The following is a 22,410-nucleotide window of genomic DNA, read 5'->3' as shown; positions in this document are numbered from 1 at the left end:
TTGACCTCATCCCGTCAGTAGAGGATGCCTGGTTATTTTTTTTAAATGCCTTCCTCACCATCTTAAATAAGCATGCCCCATTCAAGAAATGTAGAACCAGGAACAGATATAGCCCTTGGTTCTCCCCAGACCTGACTGCCCTTAACCAACACAAAAATATCCTATGGCGTTCTGCATTAACATCAAACAGCCCCCGTGATATGCAACTTTTCAGGGAAGTTAGAAACCAATATACACAGGCAGTTAGAAAAGCTAAGTCTAGCTTTTTCAAGCAGAAATTTGCTTCCTGCAACACAAATTCAAAAAAGTTCTGGGACATTGTAAAGTCCATGGAGAATAAGAACACCTCCTCCCAACTGCCCACTGCACTGAGGATAGGAAACTCTGTCACCACCGATAAACCCACTATAATTGAGAATTTCAATAAGCATTTTTCTACGGCTGGCCATGCTTTCCACCTGGCTACCCCTACTGCAGTCAACAGCACTGCACCCCCCACAGCTACTCGCCCAAGCCTTCCCCATTTCTCCTTCTCCCAAATCCATTCAGCTGATGTTCTGAAAGAGCTGCAAAATCTGGACCCCTACAAATCAGCCGGGCTAGACAATCTGGACCCTTTCTTTCTAAAATGATCTGCCGAAATTATTGCAACCCCTATTACTAGCCTGTTCAACCTCTCTTTCGTGTCGTCTGAGATTCCCATAGATTGGAAAGCAGCTGCTGTCATCCCCCTCTTCAAAGGAGGGGACACTCTTGACCCAAATTGCTATAGACCTATATCCATCCTACCCTGCCTTTCTAAGGTCTTCGAAAGCCAAGTCAACAAACAGATTACCGACCATTTCGAATCCCACCGCACCTTCTCCGCTATGCAATCTGGTTTCAGAGCTGGTCATGGGTGCACCTCAGCCACGCTCAAGGTCCTAAACGATATCGTAACCGCCATCGATAAGAAACAATACTGTGCTGCCGTTTTCATTGACCTGGCCAAAGCTTTCGACTCTGTCAATCACCACATCCTCATCGGCAGGCTCAATAGCATTGGTTTCTCTAATGATTGCATCGCCTGGTTCACCAACTACTTCTCTGATAGAGTTCAGTGTGTCAAATCGGAGGGCCTGTTGTCCGGACCTCTGGCAGTCTCTATGGGGGTGCCACAGGGTTCAATTCTTGGGCCAACTCTTTTCTCTGTATACATCAATGATGTCGCTCTTGCTGCTGGTGAGTCTCTGATCCACCTCTACGCAGACGACACCATTCTGTATACTTCTGGCCCTTCTTTGGACACTGTGTTAACAACCCTCCAGACGAGCTTCAATGCCATACAACTCTCCTTCCGTGGCCTTCAACTGCTCCTAAATACAAGTAAAACTAAATGCATGCTCTTCAACCGATCGCTGCCTGCACCTGCCCGCCTGTCCTGCATCACTACCCTCGACGGTTCTGACTTAGAATATGTGGACAACTACAAATACCTAGGTGTCTGGTTAGACTGTAAACTCTCCTTCCAGACTCACATAGAGAACCAAGGGCTCTCTATGGTCACGGCGTGACAGTACCCCCCCCCCCCCCAAAGGTGCGGACTCCAGCTGCAAAACCAGAAACCAAATGGGGAGGGTAGGGGGGGTGATTAGTGTCGGTGGCAGCTCCGGTGCAGGTCGTAGCCCCCGCCCAGACCCCGGACCCGGCCATCGCGCCGGGCTGAACGCCGTGCCTGGACTAGGCATCGGCACAACGGAAGACTCCGGCCATGGAGCTGGGTTGGACGCTGTGCCTGGACTGGGCACCGGCGCAGAGGAAGGCTCCGGCCTTGGAGCTGGACTGGACGCCGTGCCTGGAATGGGCACCGGCGCAGAGGAAGGCTCCCGCCCTGGAGCTGGACTGGACGCCGTACCTGGACTGGGCATCGGCGCAGAGGAAGGCTCCCACCCTGGAGCTGGACTGGACGCCATGCCTGGACTGGGCATCGGCGCAGAGGAAGGCTCCCACCCTGGAGCTGGACTGGACGCCGTGCCTGGACTGAGGACTGGCGCAGAAGAAGGCTCCGGCCATAGAGCAGGACTGGACACCGTGCCTGGACTGGGCACTGGCGCAGAAGAAGGCTCCGGCCTTGGAGCTGGACTGGACGCCTTTCCTGGAAGCTCCGGACTGTTGACCGTCGCTGGAGTTTCCGGACTGTTGAACGTCGCCGGAGGTTCCGGACCGTTGACCATCGCCGGAGGTTCCGGACCGTTGACCGTCGCCGGAGGTTCCGGACCGTTGACCGTCGCCGGAGGTTCCTGACTGTGGACCGTCGCTGGAAGCTCTGGACTGGGAAACGTCGCCGGAAGCTCTGGACTGGGAAACGTCGCTGGAAGCTCTGGACTGGGAAACGTCGCAGGAAGCTCTGGACTGTGAATTCGCACTGGAGGCCTAGTGCATGGAGCCGGTACAGGTGCCACCGGACTGGTGGCACGCACTTCAGGATGAGTGTGGGAATAGGCACAGGACGTACCGGACTGGGGAGGCGCACTGGAGGCCTGATGCATGGAGCCGGTACAGGTGGCACCGGACTGGTGACACACACTTCAGGACGAGTGCAAGGAGCAGGCACAGGACGTACCGGACTGGGGACACGCACTTCAGGGCGAGTGCGAGGAGCAGACCCCGGAACTACCGGCCTGAGGTGGCGCACTGGAGGCCTGATGCTTGGAGCCAGCACAGGTGGCACCGGATTGGTGACACGCACTTCAGGGCGAGTGCGAGGAGCAGGCACAGGACGTACCGGACTGGGGACACGCACTTCAGGGCGAGTGCGAGGAGCAGGCACAGGACGTACCGGACTGAGGACACGCACTTCAGGGCGAGTGCAAGGAGCAGGCACTGGACGTACCGGACTGGGGAGAACTGCGTTTTTCTGAATTTTTTGTTGTTGTTATTCTGTCTCTCACTGTTCAAATAAACCTACCATTAAAATTATAGACTGATCATTTCTTTGTCGGTGGGCAAATGTACAAAATCAGCAGGGGATCAAATACTTTTTTCCCTCACTGTACTAGATCACCCCCTAGTCATGCCCTGACCTACTACACCATAGAGAACCAATGGCTCTCTATGGTCAGGGCGTGACACCCATCTGTACAACGAGCTCGAAATATTGATGACCTCGAATACAACCACACTTTATGTTTACATTTACATTTAAGTCATTTAGCAGACGCTCTTATCCAGAGCGACTTACAAATTGGTGCATTCACCTTATGATATCCAGTGGAACAACCACTTTACAATAGTACATCTAAATCTTTTAAGGGGGGGGTTAGAAGGATTACTATATCCTATCCTAAGTATTCCTTAAAGAGGTGGGGTTTCAGGTGTCTCCGGAAGGTGGTGATTGACTCCGCTGTCCTGGCGTCGTGAGGGAGCTTGTTCCACCATTGGGGTGCCAGAGCAGCGAACAGTTTTGACTGGGCTGAGCGGGAACTGTGCTTCCTCAGAGGTAGGGAGGCGAGCAGGCCAGAGGTGGATGAACGCAGTGCCCTTGTTTGGGTGTAGGGCCTGATCAGAGCCTGAAGGTACGGAGGTGCCGTTCCCCTCACAGCTCCGTAGGCAAGCACCATGGTCTTGTAGCGGATGTTGACATGGATGTCATAGTGACAGTGTGCAAATAACCAGGATCTAAAACATAACATCTAGACATAAGAGATTGCCGTGAAAGAAACAGTGCTGTAGATGAGACAAAAACATCCACACAGGAGAGAGAAGGTAAGTTTTCCACGCAATATGTTTTGCTTTTCGATACAGAAATTGTGCTGGACAATTTAGCATAGGTAGGTAGCCAACTACCTAAATTGTCCAGCAGAATACCAAAAACTAACTAGCTAGCTAGTAAATGTTAGCTGTGGTTTATGGTAGGCTTAGTTAACATCTGCAGAATATACTAGCAGTTTTCTAAAATCGGCAGGCAAAATTAACACAGTACCCCATAATAACAAAGTGGAATTATGTTTTTAGAAATGTTTACAAATGTCTTGAGTCAATAAGTATTAAAAACCTTTGTTAGCCTAAATACGTTCAGGAGTAAACATTTGCTTAACAAGTCACATAATAAGATGAATGGACTCACTGTGTGCAATAATAGTGTTTAACATGATTTTTGAATTACCAACTCATCTCTGTACCACACACATACAAATTATTATCTGTAAGGTCCCTCAGTCGAGCAGTGAATTTCAAACAGATTCAACCACAAAGACCAGGAAGGTTTTCCAATGCCTCACAAAGAAGGGCACCTATTGGTAGATGGGTAAAAAAAAGCAGACATTGAATATCCCTTTGAGCATGGTGAAGTTATTAAATTACACAATTGGATGGAGTATCAACACACCCAGTAACTACAAAGACATACAAGTCCTTCCTAACCTAGTTGCCGGAAAGGAAGGAAACCACTCAGGGATTTCACCATGAGGCCAATGGTGACTTTAGAACCATTACAGAGTTGAATGGCTGTGATAGGAGAAAACAGAGTATGGATCAACAACATTGTAGTTAATCCACAATACTAACCTAAATGACAGAATGAAAAGAAGGAAGCCTGTACGGAATAAAAAAGATTACAAACATGCATCCTGTTCACAATAAGGCACTAAAGTAAGACATAAAACATTTTGGCTAAGAAATTAATCTTTATGTCCTGAATACAAAGCGTTATGTTTGGTGAAAATCCAACAAAAATCATCACTGAGTACCACTCTTCATGTTTTTAAGCATGGTGGTAGCTGCATCATGTTATGGGTATGCTTGTCATCGGCAAGGTCTAGGGAGTTTTCTTAGGATAAAAAGAAACGGAATAGAACTAAGCACAGGAAAAATCCTAGTGGAAAACCTGGTTTTGTCTGCTTTCCAACAGTCACTGGGAGACAAATGCACCTTTCAGCATGACAATAGCCTAAAACACAAGGCCAAATATACACTGGAGTTGCTTAACAAGATGTCATTGAAAGTTCCTGAGTGACCTAGTTACAATTTCGACTTAGATCGTCTTGAAAATCTATGGAAAGACTTCAAAATGGCTGTTTAGCAATGATCAACAACCAACTTAACAGAGCTTGATGAATTTAAAAAATCATAATGTGCAAATATTGTACAATCCAGGTGTGCAACACTCTAGAGACTTACCCAGAAAGACTCACAGCTGTAATCGCTGCCAAAGGTGATTCTAACATGTATTGACTCAGGGGTGTGAATACTTATGTAAATTAGATATTTCTGTATTTCATTTTCAATAAATTAGCCTTTTTTTAACATGTCACTGTCATTATGTGGTATTGTGTGGAGATGGGTGAGAGAAAAACATATATTTAATCAATTTTGAATTCTAGGCTAAAACACAAAATGTGGAATAAGTCAACGTCTATGACCACTTTCTGAAGGCATTGTACCTAAAGCTGACAAACAGATAGCGAGCTAGCAGGGCTCAATGATCTTATCTTCCCTGAACCTTGTTTTCAAGGTATCTGTACCCAAGGGTATTATCATAGACCACAGCTTCTCCTTTCCAATGGGAATAAATTAGTTACAGTGGGCAGAACAAGCAAGGAGGTGGGCAGAACAAGCAAGGTGGTGGGCAGAGCCAAGCATGCGCTAGCGATATCCATTTGGCGCGCTCTAGTATACATCAGCATATTTCCATTAGGGAATACCTGCTCTGTGAAGTGCTCGTGTGCAATAACTTAATTTTCCTTTGCACTCCTAAACAGCGCAATTCTGTACAACTTTTGCAAAGGGTGAAGTCTACAAAACTTATTCCGTTCTGTTCATAACAGATTCTAGTTTTGGGAACAGAAAACTGTATTGAGATCAAATGTTTAATTGATGAGAAGATTTGCAGAATGTCAGCCAAATCCATCTCATTCCATCTTCTCCCACTGCCCACCAGTGGGCTTCCTCTCACTACCATATTTGGCAGTGAGTGGAAACGCCAACCGGATGCTTCACATTTATACATCCAGTGAAATATCTCTCGTTGTTCTGTCTGTGGCACTATGTGAGACACACCCAGCATGTTAAAGTTAGCTAGCTAGCTACTTGTGTCAAAACACCTCCTTTTCAATTGAAACTCTGGCTAGCTTCTTAGTGTTAGCAAGCACCATTATTAGTATAATGCTAGCTGGATAACACAACAACTAGGCAGATAGGCCTAGCAATAAGCCTAAACCCTAAATTATAGAAATCATGACAGCTAATGATGATAGCAGAGATATTGGATGAAGGTTTATATACTGTCTCTGATTATAGCTAGCTAGTAGGCTAATTGTATAGTGTAGTTGCTAAATTGTCATAGCTTCATTCTTCTTCTCTACCATAGATTCCCACAAGGTCTCAGACTCTAGAATGGGAAAATGCTTTCAAGAAAGAAACAGACGAAGACAGATGTTGTCCATTTCTAATGTTACTTGTAATGTTAAAAAGGGCAGAAAAAGATAATCCCATGTTCTCTTAATTAGATAGCTAGCTAGCTAGGCTACTCACCATAATATAGTTTGCAGATTTGAGTCACAACTAAAATATTTATGTATACATTTACATTACATTTACATTTAAGTCATTTAGCAGACGCTCTTATCCAGAGCGACTTACAAAATGGTGCATTCACCTTATGATATCCAGTGGAACAACCACTTTACAATAGTGCATCTAAATCTTTTAAGGGGGGGGGTTAGAAGGATAACTTTATCCTATCCTAGGTATTCCTTAAAGAGGTGGGGTTTCAGGTGTCTCCGGAAGGTGGTGATTGACTCCGCTGTCCTGGCGTCGTGAGGGAGCTTGTTCCACCATTATATGTATGTATAAGTAACATACTATGTAGGTACACAATAATTACAAGTAAGTACCCCCCCTAAATACACTTCATTATAACTAGCTAAATCCTGTATAACACCTAGCAATTACATTGCACTTAGACAGATATTACATGTACTCTATGGTGTACTAGTGTGTTTATCCTCCCACTTGGATGGCAAGGAGGTTGAGGTTGTCATAATGGGTAACATACACATTCATTATAAATACATTTGTTAATTATAATCTAGGATGACACCCGTATGCCAGATCCCAGTTAGTGAGGTTGACCTATATCTGATCTGTTTCTGTAAACTCAACCAAGTTAACCCAGATGGTACATTTTCTGAGGGCAAGTGCTAGCAACAACACTGCACGAGATGTTGCATTCATGGGTAGGCAATTAGAGCCTATAGAGCCTCCAACCTTTGTAATCTCGGACACCCAACACATCTGTCCACGGGAGATGACAACCTTGTGACAGTTGTTACTGAATCGGAGAGAAGAAGCAAACCACTAACTTGGTGAATTTAGTGGAAACTTGACCATTTGTAACAAGCATGGTAACAAGCATTTGTTGTTACACCTCTGTAATTATAGACTACAATTACCAACAGTTAAATGTTGTTTTTACAGTGTAACTTTAAGTTATTACAATAAACTACAATACTTGTTACAGCGTAATTACACTGTAATAAGGGCCTTTTAAAATGAAGTGTTACCCAGCACATTTAGCATATTGTGTTTCTCTGTTCTTATAAACTAAAGGACTAGGACATTAATCCTTTTTTGAGATATAGCACTCACGGCATGGAACTCTTTCACAAGTTTCTTGAATATCTCCTCAATGTAAAACTTCCATGTTTCTCAAATTAGGATTGCCTTCAAAGCAGCTAATGGCTGGTGATTTCATAATGAAGCTGCACCATTTAGGAGAGCATAGTGAGTGTGACTGAGGAGGCTATTCTTATCTCTCCCAGATTAACTTCACATTGTTCCCAATGAACAAAGACAGCCTGTGAGGAAGCCAGGCCAGCTCCCCCGAGGGCCAGATGGCCAGCTCAGTGCTCTGCTCAGCACTCTGCTCAGGGCCCCTGACCCTGCCGGCCAGCCGCTTGCCCTCACTGACATAGCGGCACGTGCTCAGTCCAGACACAGAGACATAGGCCACCAGAGTTCATCATCATACACACTGGCCAATGACGCCAAGTGTCATAAAAACTATGTGAAGTGTACGCTGCAAGGAACTGCAAGCCCCAATGAAAGCAAAGGCTGATCATGTGACCTTGCTTTATCACATTCACAACAATAAAGAGAGGATATTTTTTGGACTTACTGGGTAAATAACTGATTGAGATGGTTTTCATAAAACATTCAAAGCATTGGAATATGGAAAACTGATGTTGGTTGCTGAGAACATATGGCTGGGAAAACATCACAACCATACCTGACTCAGTAACGTCTGGGTACATCCATTTGAATTGAATCACTTTTTGATAGCACCCCTTTTCGATTTGAACGAAACCTTAAATACATTGTAGAAGTGCTCAGAAAAATATTTTTTAGACCTGAATGCCAAAACATTCACGAGAGAAAGGTGCTCCAAGTCGACACATGTTGAATACTCCACACCATACCATTAGACAGCTATGTCTTCATCACTGGAAATAAAATAAAATTGTAATTGTCACATGCTTCATAAACAACAGTTGTAGACTAACAGTGATATGCTTACTTATTGGCCTTTCTCAACAACATACAATATATTTAAAAAAAATTATAATAATAAAAAATTGTAACACAAGGAATAAATACACAATGAGCAAAGATACCTTGGCTATATACAGTTGAAGTTGGAAGTTTACATACACTTAGGTTGGAGTCATTAAAACTCGTTTTTCAACCACTCCACAAATTTCTTGTTAACAAACTATAGTTCTGGCAAGTCGGTTAGGACATCTACTTTGTGCATGACACAAGTCATTTTTCCAATAATTGTTTACAGACAGGTTATTTCACTTATAATTCACTGTGTCACAATTCCAGTGGGTCAGAAGTTTACATACACTAAGTTGACTGTGCCTTTAAACAGATTGGAAAATTCCAGAACATTTTGTGACGGCTTTAGAAGCTTCTGATAAGCTAATTGACATAATTTGAGTCAATTGGACATGTACCTGTGGATGTATTTCAAGGCCTACCTTCAAACTCAGTGCGTCTTTGCTTGACATCATGGGAAAATCAAAAGAAATCAGCCAAGACCTCAGAAAAGATTTGGAGATCTCCACAAGTGTGGTTCATGCTTGGGAGCAATTTCCAAACGCCTGAAGGTACCACGTTCATCTGTACAAACAATAGTACGAAAGTATAAACACCATGGGACCACGCAGCCGTCATACCGCTCAGGAAGAAGATGCGTTCTGTCTCCTAGAGATGAACGTACTATGGTGTGAAAAGTGAAAATCAATCCCAGAACAGGTACAAAAGTTTCTATATCCACAGTAAAACGAGTCCTATGTTGACATAACCTGAAAGGCTGCTCAGCAAGGAAGAAGCCACTGCTCCAAAACCGCCATAAAAAAGCCAGACTACGGTTTGCAAGTGCACATAGGGACAAAGATCGTACTTTTTGGAGAAATGTCCTCTGGTCTGATGAAACAAAAATAGAACTGTTTGGCCACAATGACCATCGTTATGTTTGGAGGAAAAAGGGGGAGGCTTGCAAGCCCGAAGAACACCATCCCAACTGTGAAGCACGGGGGTGGCAGCATCATGTTGTGGGGGTGCTTTGCTGCAGGAGGGACTGGTGCACTTCACAAAATAGATGGCATCATGAGGAAGGAAAATTATGTGGATTTATTGAAGCAACATCTCAAGACATCAGTCAAGAAGTTAAAGCTTGGTCGCAAATGGGTCTTCCAAATGGACAATGACCCTAAGCATACTTCCAAAGTTGTGGTAAAATGGCTTAAGGACAACAAAGTCAAGGTATTTGAGTGGCCATCACAAAGCCCTGACCTCAATCCTATAGAATATTTGTGGGCAGAACTGAAAAAGTGTGTGCGAGCAAGGAGGCCTACAAACCTGACTCAGTTACGCCAGCTCTGTCAGGAGGAATGGGTCAAAATTCATGCAACTTATTGTGGGAAGCTTGTGGAAGGCTACCCGAAACGTTTGACCCAAGTTAAACAATTTAAAGTCAATGCTACCAAATACTAATTGAGTGTATGTAAACTTCTGATCCACTGGGAATGTGATGGATGAAATGTCAGGAATTGTTAAAAACTGAGTTTAAATGTATTTGGCGAAGGTGTACGTTAACTTCCGACTTCAACTGTCCATGGGGTACGAGTACCGAGTCGATTTGCAGGCGTATGAGGAAATTGAGGTAGATATGTTTATATAGGCAGAGGCAAAGTGACTAGGCAACAGGATAGATAATAGATAGTAGCAGCAACGTATGTGATGAGTGTGGAAGTCTGTAAGTGTGTATCTGGTGAATGTGCGCCTGTGTGTACGTATTATGTGTGAGTGAGAATGTGTGTGAGTGTCTATGTTTTGAAGTGTCAGTGTAAGTATGTGTGAGTGTGTGGGTAGAGTCCAGTGTGTGTACATAGAGTCAAAAAGCGTTAGTGCAAAAAGGGTCAACTCAGATAGCTATTTGTTTTACTATTTAGCAGTCTTATGGCTTAGGGGTAGGAGCTATTCAGGAGCCTTTTTGTCCCTGATAATTTATAAGCTTACAAGCAGGGTTGTCAAATTACTTGTTAATGTATGGAGAAAAAAATGTATACATAAAAAATATATACTTTTTTTTACTTTCAACATCAATTATCTAAAAACCTGTAAACTCCCAAAATGGTCATATTCACATATGTTGTAGCTTAGGTTTTTGTGTTGTGCCCGCCATCAGTTGAGACACAGCATGCTCTTGAATAGGGTGGCCAACAGGGTGGGTGTCATGTTTTAGCTGATAAATGTACAAAAATGGCAATAGAATTGAAAATTTGACTTTCAAATGGTACCAGAAAGACACTTGGAGGTCCACACATCAGAGAATGTAGACTTGAATGGGAATATCTGTTGTTTTAAATTATACTGTCAATCCTCCATAGGAAACCTATTGAAATCATAGAAATGTAGATAATAGAATAGACATGACCATTTATGTTGACAATCGACAGTGTGTGGACCGGCAGTCATCTTTGTGGTAGTAATTATAAGTTAAAATGTAAATGATATGTAAATGGTGTAGCAGCTATATTGCAATGGTCTCAAGTGGTTGTAAGAATTCTATTACTATGATTGAAATGACGCCCACCCTGTATTCAAGAGCATATTGTGTCTCAACCGATGGAGGGCACAACACAAACTCAGATGATGTGAAATAGGGTCTAAACTACAACATGTGTGAATATGAAATAATTGACGTTCAAGGTTTAAAAATTGCATACTTTTTATTTAACAAAAAAAAAATAATAATAATAGTTTGACAACAGTGTTTGGAAGCTTTTAAATGATATCAATCTCACTGTTTATCTTTTCCAGTGACAAAGAAATAGATGTCTGATGGTATGGTAGGTATGCAAAATAGGTCAACTTTGAGCACCTTTATCTCCTGAATGTTTTGGCATTCAGGACCTAAAAGTCCATTTCTGATCACTTTTTTCATGGGCAAACATTTACGGAAAGTTATGTTTAAAATCAAAAGGGATGGTGTCAGAAAGTTATTGAATTCAAATGGATTTACCCATCTACAACTACATAGTCATCCAAGGCTGCAGACATACGTAAAATACAAAGCAGTTTGGTGACTGACAACAGCACAGTATTATTAGCTGACAGTCCAAATTTGTGAATAAGTACTTTCTGTTTCGTTTTCAAATGCAACACCTTTTAGGGCCTTCTGTCAAAAAGAAAGGCATGTAACCTCCAAAGAATTCAACCAGAAATTGGGAGGAAGGAGGGAAGAGTGATAAAGATGAGGTTTTGTGGAGACACGCGGAATGTAGTTCACCTCTAGGACATGAAACGTGGGGGACAGTACTGTAGATTAGGATCTGGTCTGGACAGACAAGTTTGTAAAGGCGGTAATTTCAGTAATAGCTTACACGCCACATCTTCTGGTCACTCTCATCTGATATGACTCATCTCATTGTCTACTTTAACATACAAGTAAAAGATGAGTCAGCAAAATGCAATCTATAGTCCCAAGCGGGATAGTACAATATAGACGTTTTGACTGGTCTTCATCCAATATCACCCTTTACTGTTGTGGGCATATATCACCTGTGATACTCAACCGTTGATACCTGTTTTGTTCAAAAATGTCTTTGAAAATTATTGGTGGAAAAATGTTCAATAAGGCCACTGAAATGTCCCAAATTCAACATGATACAGTACAATTCCAAACGTTTTTAAATATGATGGGCATTTACAAGGTAAAAAAATAAAAATAAAAATCCACAGAGGTAGAGTAGCCTATCATGCCTTTTAAGTGCATCATGAGTTTGTACCATGTTTTGTCCTACTACCATGTTGTGCTGCTGCCATATTGTGATCCTACCATGTTGTTGTCATGTTGCTACCATACTGTGTTGTCATGTGTTGCTGCAATGCTATGTTTTTGTCTTAGGTATCTCTTTATGTAGTGTTGTGTTGTCTCTCTTGTCATAATATGTGTTTTGTCTTATATTTATTTATTATTCTTTTATTTATTTTTTATCCCAGCCTTGTCCCCGCAGGAGGCCTTTTGCCATTTGGTAGGCCGTCATTGTAAATAAGAATTTGTTCTTAACTGACTTGCCTAGTCAAATAAATGTTAAATAAAATACAAATACAAAATGTCCCTACATTTCTATAAAAGTTCTTAGTGTAAAAGAGACTGAGAAAATAGACAATGTGCCATAGTTTTCGATCTCAGAAAATATATATTACACAGAACATCTTTGTTATATAAATCTAATGCAATATAGTGCTGGATTAAATATAGACAGTCTCTCAGTCTCAACTCGACCCATCACCTGCAACATAGCCTCCGCTCAAGTGTTCGAAGGGAAGAACTTCGTAACACGCACTGACGGCGAGATAAAATGCAAAGCATAACCAGCTGCAAAACACATACATGTTATAGGCCTACATCAATAATTAGAAGAAGAAAAAAAACCTACCAATTTGCGATTTCCGTTGAATTGAGTTAAATGTCCATCACGCACATCTTTCGCTCTCGCAGTTCCAGGCTGTCCTCTGAGCACTCAGAGTCACAGTATAGGGAGCCTCCAAGTGACGTCAAGGAATTACTAGTGGGGAAATTGCTTGGACGTATAGTTTTTCTAATGAACAGTACATAATAAAAACAAAGACTGCAGAACGTGCGTAACTGATGCGCAGTTATTGTGGCCTATAGGCCTATGGTTAAAATGCGCGCCAGAGAAGCAATCCAGTTCAGTGAAAAAGGGGATTTACGCATTTTCAGGACTAGATCCTGGTGATAAATTCCTCATCATTACTCTTTTTTAAAGATATACATCTAGAATACATATATAACTCATTACATATATAACTCATTAGGCATAAGCTAAAGCTAGGCCTAAGCTATATTTTCAACCCCTAAAAAGTTTATTGTAGCCTACGGTCAATCAACAAATAAAAAGTAGGCTATAGTTTTTCATCTCTAAGTTATCATATTTATCGTTTTTCATCTATAAGACTTAAATTCGATTTACATATTACAAAATTTAATTTTGGTTTAGTTTGATTTATTCCATATTTTGGATTCACACAACAGGCTATGAATTGCATTAGGCATAGACCTACATAGGTAGACTAAACAAACTAGAATACAAACGATAGAAATGATACGTCTACAACACCATGGAAACTTGAACTACATAAAATACCTATCTTTATATGTTGCACGCACGCACACATGTTCCTCATTTAGTCGTTGCATGTAGTGATATACTTCACATTCTCAACAAGGTTTAAAACAATGGTTCCTGCCGTCATTATGATACAAGTTGTTCATCAGCTCCTCCCATGGGGTTAGACTGTCTAAAAGCTTGAGAACCTCTCCCTCTGTCGGAAAAAAATGCTCGGTAGCCTAGGCTGAAATGTCAGTCACTGCATGATCTGCCGTTGTAGGGTAATTGACAATTAATAATCATTAAATCATTTCATATTTCCACAAATAATCACTCCGATATATTACACTATAAAGTGCATGGGAAGCCTAGGCTATATCTTGTAGGCCAAAAAAAAAAAGAAATAGGTGAAATATAACACCTTTTTGTCTTTATACATTCAGTGAAGAGTTGAAATAAAGTAGGCCTGAGAGCTGAAGGGCTATATTTTTTAATAAGGGACCGCTCCGGGGTTAAGTTTCCCCCTACGTAGGCCTACAGATCTAGGATTAGCTTCTTCTCCCCCAATCTACCTATCATTAGCGGTGCGTGAGTAACTGGGAAGCCAAGCATACGCCCTGCGACCGAGACAACAAGAATACACAGTGGCAACCTCTGTCCAGTGAAGTCCACAAAGCATATTGCATGTACAGTAACAGACAGTTACATGACCTACAGCATGGTCAAGCAAGTTTATGACAACAACACAGTATTATTAGCAAACAGTCCAAATTTGTGAATAAGTACTTTCTGTTTTCAGACCACTAAACACGGAGAGTTACCGCAAGTCGCAAAGAATACAAGAGCTGCCTCTACTATTCCAGCACCATTTCAACTTCAACATTTCAACATTATCCCGAGCTCCCGAGTGGCGCGGTGGTCTAAGGCATTGCATTTAGGTGCTTGAGGCATCACTACGGAACGTATGGTTCGAATGCAGGCTGTATCACAACCGGACACGATTGGGAGTCCCATAGGGCGGCGCACAATTGTTCCAGTTTGGCCGGTGAATAAGAATGTGTTCTTAACTGACTTACCTAGTTAAATAAAAAATAATCAAATCACCTCTGCTTAGTCAAACAGAGCGTCAACTAAAAGATGCCAATAACAATTTAGTCCAATCAGTTGCCTGTATTCATGGATGCCAAGGGATTTCTTTTTTTTTAAACATAAAATAATTTATATTTCGTGTCTCTGTGTTTTATAATGTTCGTTCAATTCGCAAGAGGCTGAATGTATCTCACAGGAGAAAGCATCTGAGCGAGCGAAACAGCGCCCCTCTGTCTCTCTACGTGTAGGCCACATATCGGATGCTGTCTGGTCCAAACGAGGATACCATTGTTGCCGCCAGTAGTATAGAATGCAAGGGAAGCCAGCCAGCATCTGGCCTCCCATGACAAAAAAAAGTATAAAACATTTGCCAATCAGCGTTGAGCTAAACTGAGTGAGTTCAACTGTGAATGGTCCTGGCGCACCAAAAAAAAAGTGTCAAAGCCATCTAGGATTTGGCGTCACTCCTATCAAATCCCATTGAGAGCATACATCATTCACATAAAAATGTGAATTTTTGTATCTCGTTGTGTTGTTGTCCTCCAGTGGCTATCTAGCCAGCTAGCTAAAATTGTCCCTTTCCTAAATTAGCAATGGATGGAGATTGGGATTTGGACTTGTGGTTTTACTTCATTCTCCATACTGGCCAATGATTATAATGGCGATTCTGATCCAACCATTAATTCATACATTGTTGTGCTCCCTGGCCTGAGAGGATAGAAGTTCAATGTGTTATTCTAATGTTAACTAGCTAACGTTGCCCATTAACGGGAGTTAGGCTAACGAGCAAGCATTTTAGCCAGGTTGCCATGGACAACAAAAAATAAAAGCGTGTACTGTATGACAGAGTGATAGACAGTTTCGTCTACATGAAAGAGAGGAGGATGGCATTGACGTTTGTCTACAAGTAGGGTGAGTCAACATGTTTCTCTACTTGCACGAACGCACACACACGCACAGAGAAATCAGAACCATGGACAGCCACATCATATTTAGCTTACGTTGATTGGACTAAATTGTTTTTGGTATCTTTTAGTTGTCACTGTATTAGACTAAGCAGAGGTGATTTGATGATGTTAAAATGTTGATGTTGAAATGGTGCTGGAATAATGGAGGCAGCTCCTGTTTTCTTTGTGACTTGCGGTAACTCTCTGTGGTTCTAAATCAATAGTTGTTTAGTGGTCCGAAAATGTTGGAAACATGAACTTGCTTGACCCTGCTGTAGGTCATGTAACTGTTTGTTACATGCAATATGTTTTGTGGACTTCACTGGACAGAGGTTGCTATCCGGTTTATGTGGTTGAATTTATTCTGCCACTGTGTCTTCTTATTGTCTTTAGGCCTATATATCACGGTCGCAAGGCATATGCATTAACAGGTTATAGAGTAAACAATGCAATTATCACAAGACATAGGTTGGGGGGGGGGCTTAGCTTCCCCAGTGATTTTACCCATGCACCGCTACTGATAGGTAGATTGGGGGAGAAGAAGCTGATCCTAGTTCTGTAGGGGAAACTTAACCCCGGAGCGGTCCCTTATGAAAAAATATAGCCCTTCAGCCCTCAGGCCTACTTTACTCCAACTCTTTAATATGGCTTTTTTTTGTGGGGCGGCTTGGCTTCCCCAGTGATTTTACCCATATGATGTGGCTGTCCATGGTTCTGATTTCTCTCTCTCTGTGTGTGTGTGTGTGTGTGTGTGTGTGTGTGTGTGTGTGTGTGTGTGTGTGTGTGTGTGTGTGTGTGTGTGTGTGTGTGTGTGTGTGTGTGTGTAATCAAATACAATTTTATTGGTGACATACACGTGTTTAGCAGATGTTATTGCGGGTGTAGCGAAATGCTTGTGCTTCTGAATCTAACAATTTCACAACATATACCCAATACACAGAAATCTAAGTAAAGGAATGGAATTAAGAATATATAAATATATGGACGAGTAATGTCAGATCGGCATAAAGTAACATACAGTAGAATAGTATAGAACACAGTATATACATATGAGATGAGTATTGCAAGATATGTAAACAATATTGAAGTGACATTATTAAAGTGACTAGTGTTACATTTATTAAAGTGGCCAATGATTTCAAGTCTTTGTATATAGGCAGCAGCCTCTCTGTGCTAGTTATGGCTGTTTAACAGTCTGATGGCCTTGAGATAGAAGCTGTTTTTCAGTCTCTCAGTCCCAGCTTTGATGCACCTGCACTGACCTCACCTTCTGGATGATAGCAGGATGAACAGGCAGTGGCTTGGGTAGTTGTTGTCCTTGAAGATCTTTTTGGCCTTCCTGTGACATCGGGTGCTGTAGGTGTCCTGAAGGGCAGGTAGTTTGCCCCCGGTGATGCGTTGTGCAGCTCGCACCACCTTCTAAAGTCTGTGAGGGTTTTTGGTGACAGGCCAAATTTCTTCAGCCGCCTGAGGTTGAAGAGGCGCTGTTGTGCCTTCTTCACCACACTGTCTGTGTGCGTGAACCATTTTAGTTGGTCAGTGATGTGTATGCCAAAGGAACTTAAAACTTTCCACCTTCTCCACTGCTGTCCCATCGATGTGGATAGGGGGGTGCTCCCTCTGCTGTTTCCTGAAGTCCACGATCATCTCCTTTGTTTTTTTTACATTGAGTGAGAGGTTATTTTCCTGGCACCACACTCCCAGAGCCCTCACCTCCTCCCTGTAGGCTGTCTCGTTGTTGTTGGTAATCAAGACTACTACTGTTGTGTCATCTGCAGACTTGATGATTGAGTTGGAGGCGTGCTTGGCCATGCAGTCATGGGTGAACAGGGAGAACAGGAGGGGGCTGTGCTTAATGATGATCTTGTAGGGTACAATGGTGTTGAATGTGGAGCTGTAGTCAATGAACATCATTCTTACGTAGGTATTCCTCTTGTCCAGATGGGATAGGGCAGTGTGCAGTGTGATGGCGATTGCATTGTCTGTGGACCTATTGGGGCAGTAAGCAAATTGAAGTGGGTCTAGGGTGACAGGTAAAGTGGAGGTGATATGATCCTTGACTAGTCTCTCAAAGCACTTCATTATGACAGGAGTGAGTGCTACAGGGCGATAGTCATTTAGTTCAGTTATCTTTGCATTCTTGGGTACAGGAACAATGGTGGCCATCTTGAAGCATGTGGGGACAGTAGAGAGAGAGAGAGAGAGAAAGAGAGTAGAGATTGAATATGTCCCTAAACACACCAGCCAGCTGGTCTGCGCATGCTCTGAGGAAGCGGCTAAGGATGCCGTCTGGGCCAGCAGCCTTGGTAGGGTTAACATCTTTAAAATGTCTTACTCACGTCGGCCACGGAGAAGGAGAGCCCACAGTCCTGGGTAGTGGGCCGCGTCGATGGCACTGTGTTATCCTCAAACCCGGCAGAGAACGTGTTTAGTTTGTCTGGAAGCAAGATGTCGGTGTCCGTTACGTGGCTGGTTTTCCTTTTATTGTCCGTGATTGTCTGTTGACCCTGCCACATACGTCTCGTGTCTGAGCCGTTGAATTACGACTCCACTTTGTCTCTATACTGACGTTTTGCCTGTATTATTGCCTTGCGGAGGGAATGACTACTCTGTATTCTGCCATATTCCCAGTCACCTTGCCATGGTTAAATGCAGTGGCTCTCGCTTTCAGTTTTGCGCGAATGCTGCCATCTATCCCCGGTTTCTGGTTAGGGTAGGTTTTAATAGTCATAGTGGGTACAACATCTCCTATACACTTCATGATAAACTCAGTCACCGTCTCAGTGTATTCGTCAATATTATTCTCGGAAGCTACCCGGAACATTTCTCAGTCCGCGTGATCAAAACAAGTGTGGATTCTGATTGGTCAGACCAGCGTTGAATAGTCCTGAGCATGGGTACTTCCTGTTTGAGTTTCTGCCTATAGGAAGGAAGGAGCAAAATGGAGTCGTGGTCAGATTTGTCGAAAGGAGGGTGGGGGAGGGCCTTGTATGCATCCCGGAAGTTGCAGTAACAGTTGTTGAGTGTTTTAGCACCGCGAGTACTACAGTCAATATGCTGATATAATTTAGGCAGCCTTTTCCTCAAATTTGCTTTGTTAAAATACCAAGCTACAATAAATGCAGCCTCAGGATATGTTTTCCAGTTTGCATAAAGTACGGGGAAGTTCCTTGAGGGCTGTCGCGGTATCGGCTTGAGGAGGGATATACACGACCATGACTATAACCGAAGAGAATTCTTTTGGGAGATAATACGGTCGGCATTTGATTGTGAGGAATTCCAAGTCGGGTGAACAAAAGGACTTGAGTTCCTGTATGTTATCACAATTACACCATCAAATCAAGCGCCGAATACAACAAGCATAGACCTTACCGTGAAATGCTTACTTACAAGCCCTTAACCAAAAGAGCAGTTCAAGAAGAGTTAAGAACATTTTTACCAAATAACCGAAAGTAAAAAATTATAAAAAATTATAAAAAGTAACACAATAAAATAACGAGGCTATATACAGGGGGTACCGGTACCGAGTCAGTGTGCACGGGGGTTCAGGTTATTTGAGGTCATTTGTACAAGTAGGTAGGGGTGAAGTGACTATGCATAGATAATTAACAGCGAGTAGTAGCGGTGTACAAAACAAATGGAGGAGGGGGGTCAATGTAAATAGTCCGGTGACCATTTGATTAATTGTTCAGCAGTCTTATGGCTTGGGGGTAGAAGCTGTTAAGGAGCCCATTAATCATGAAACATACACCCCTGGCCTTCTTCTTCCCAGAGAGATGTTTATTCCTGTCAGCATGATGAACTGAGAATCCAGACGGCTGGATCCGAGAGAGCCATGTTTCCATGAAACAGAGTATGTTATGATCCGTGATGTCTCTCTGGAAAGAAGCCCTCGCCCTGAGCTTGTCAACTTTATTATCCAGAGACTGAACATTAGCGAGTAATATACTCGGAAGCGGTGGGTGGTGTCCGCTCCTCCTACGTCGGACTAGAAGACCGCTCTGAGTACCTCTTCTTCTCCGGCTTTGTTTTGGGTCGGCCTCTGGATTCAGTTCAATTGCCCTAGGTGGTGCGAACAAAGGATCCGCTTCGGGAAAGTTGTGTTCCTGGTTGTAATGCTGGTAGTGCTGGTGAGTTACTGCCGCTCTGATATCCAATAGTTCTTCTCAGCTGTATGTAATAACACATAAATATTTCTGGGCTAGCAATGCAAGAAATAATCCATTAAAAAACAAAATACTGCAATGTTTCCTCAGAACTAGAAGCGAGGCAGCCCTCTCTGTCGGCGCCATCTTCATACTGTGTGTGTGTGTGTGTGTGTGTTTGTGTGTGTGTGTGTGTGTGTGTGTGTGTGTGTGTGTGTGTGTGTGTGTGTGTGTGTGTGTGTGTGTGTGTGCGTTCGTGCAAGTAAAAAAACATGTTGACTCACCCTACTTGAAAAGAAACGCCACTGCCATCCTCCTCTCTTTCATGTTGACAAAACGGACTATCACTCTGTCTTACACTACACACTTTTATTTGTTGTTGTCCTAGGATACCTGGCTAAAATGCTTGCTTGCTTGCCTAACTTCCATTCATTGGCAAAGTTAGTTAGTTAACATTAGCCTTCTACATCTATTATTATATTGAACTTCTATCCTCTCAGGCCAGGGCACAACAATGTATGAATTAAAAGTTGGATCAGAATTGCCCTTATAATCATTGGCCAGTACGCAGAATTAAGTTAAACCACAAGTCCAAATCCCTATCCATGGCTAGTTTAGGAAAGGGCCAATTTAAGCTAGCTGTCTAGTTAGCCACTGGAGGACAACAACACAACAAGATGCAACAATTCAAGTCAAGTCAATTCAATTCAAGTTTGCTCTCAATGGGATTTGTTAGGAGTGATGCCAAATCCAAGCTGGCTTCCCTTGACACTTTTTTTTTTTTTGGTGGGCCAGAACCATTCACAGTTGAGCTTGCTCAGTTTAGCTCAACGCTGATTGGTAAATGTTTTATACTTTTTTTGTCATGGGAGGCCAGATGCTGGCTGGCTTCCCTTGCATTCAATGCTACGGGCGGCAACAATGTCATCCTCGTTTGGACCAGAAAGCATCAGATAGGTGCCCTACACATAGAGAGACAGAGAGGTGCTGTTTAGCTCATTTGGATGCTTTCTTCTGTGAATTGAAGAAAAGATATGAAACACAGAGAGATGAAATATCAATTGTTTTTGTAATTTAAAATAAAAATGTTATTGGTACATTTTTTGGGGAAGCCTGGGTTCTCTTGCTATGAATACTAGACACTGCTACCTTTCCCATCATTTAGGCTAGTGCCAAACACAGACTGAGTTTTCAAAGTAATGTTTGTTTATCATGCTAGCGTTTTCAAGTGCATTCCTACAGCTATACATGCTCTACAGTCCTTATACAAAAGATCCTACGAGACTAGAAATGTTCACCATGTTTATTAGAGTGTAAAGTTACATTGTAGGCCTATCGCTGACCTGTAGCCTCTAGCCCGGTGATAATCAACTAAACTCAGCTGCGGGCCGATTTTTTTCTTGAGAGTATGGTCAAGGGTCGGGAACATCATTACACATAATTTGTAGACTGCAAATTGACTACAAGATGCCCAAACACATATAATATTTGACTAAAACATAATAATTTCAAACCTATTGTGTGGGAATACTTGGGAACAGATTTCCAAAATGTAAATAGCTTGGAGCAGATTTTCTGGTGTTTTAATAGTCCCCCCCAATACGTTCTTTGGGAGAGAATGTATAGGCCTAGGCAATGGGGTGGCAGGCAGCCTAGTGGTTAGAGCATTGGGGCAGTAACCAAAAGGTTGCTGGATTGAATCCCCGAGCTGACAATGTAAAAATCTGTTGTTCTTCCCCAGAACAAGGCAGTTAACCCACTGTTCCCCGGTAGGCCGTCATTGTAAATAATAATTTGTTCTTAACTGACTTGCTTAGTTAAATAAAGGTTAAATCAAAATAAAATAGAGGCTACAGGTAAACAATGTATTTAAGCAATAAGGATCGAGGGAGTGTGGTATACGGCGACGCAATGTGGAGTCCCTCGATACAGCCATTAGCTGTGGTATTTCGGCTATATACCACAAACCCTTGAGGTGCCTTATTTCTATTATAAACTGGATACCAACTTAATTAGAGCAGTAAAAATACATGTTTTGTCATACCCATGATATATACGATTCGATAGAACACAGCTGTCAGCCAATCAGCATTCAGGGCTCGAACCACCCACTTCATATATACAGTGCATTCGGAAAATATTCAGACCCCTTCCCTTTTTCCACATTTTGTTACATTACAGCCTTACTCTAAAATCGATAAAACAAATTTTCCTCATAAATCTAGACACAATACCTCATAATGACAAAGGGAAAACTGTTTTTGGAAATTCTAGCAAATGTATAAAAAATGTAAAACAAAAATACCTTATTTACACAAGTATTCAGTCCCTTTGCTATCAGACTCGAAATTGAGCTCAGGTGCATCCTGTTTCCATTGATCAACTTTGAGATGTTTCTACAACATGATTGTAGTCCACCTACGACAAATTCAATTGATTGGACATGATTTGAAAAGGAATACGCCTGTCTATATAAGGTCCCACAGTTGACAGTGCATGTCAGAACTAAAACCAAGCTATAAGTTCAAAGAAATTGTCCGTAGAGCT

General features: G+C 42.4%; 1 protein-coding gene across 1 annotated transcript in view; it reads right to left on the bottom strand.

The window, feature by feature from the left end:
- LOC106600431 (GREB1-like protein) overlaps positions 1–13,786 on the bottom strand; it is an 83,007-nt gene extending 69,221 nt beyond the window's left edge. Inside the window, exon 1 of the mRNA XM_045714752.1 lies at positions 12,990–13,786. The gene's annotated coding sequence lies outside the window, so the exon portion shown is untranslated. The remainder of the gene's footprint in view (positions 1–12,989) is intronic.
- Between the last annotated feature and the right edge of the window lie 8,624 nt (positions 13,787–22,410).

Source organism: Salmo salar, chromosome ssa03 (genome assembly GCF_905237065.1).
Source record: "Salmo salar chromosome ssa03, Ssal_v3.1, whole genome shotgun sequence".
Classification (NCBI taxonomy): Eukaryota; Metazoa; Chordata; class Actinopteri; order Salmoniformes; family Salmonidae; genus Salmo; species Salmo salar.
Note: the sequence above shows the minus strand (reverse complement) of the source record. Positions and strands in the feature narration are given on the sequence as shown.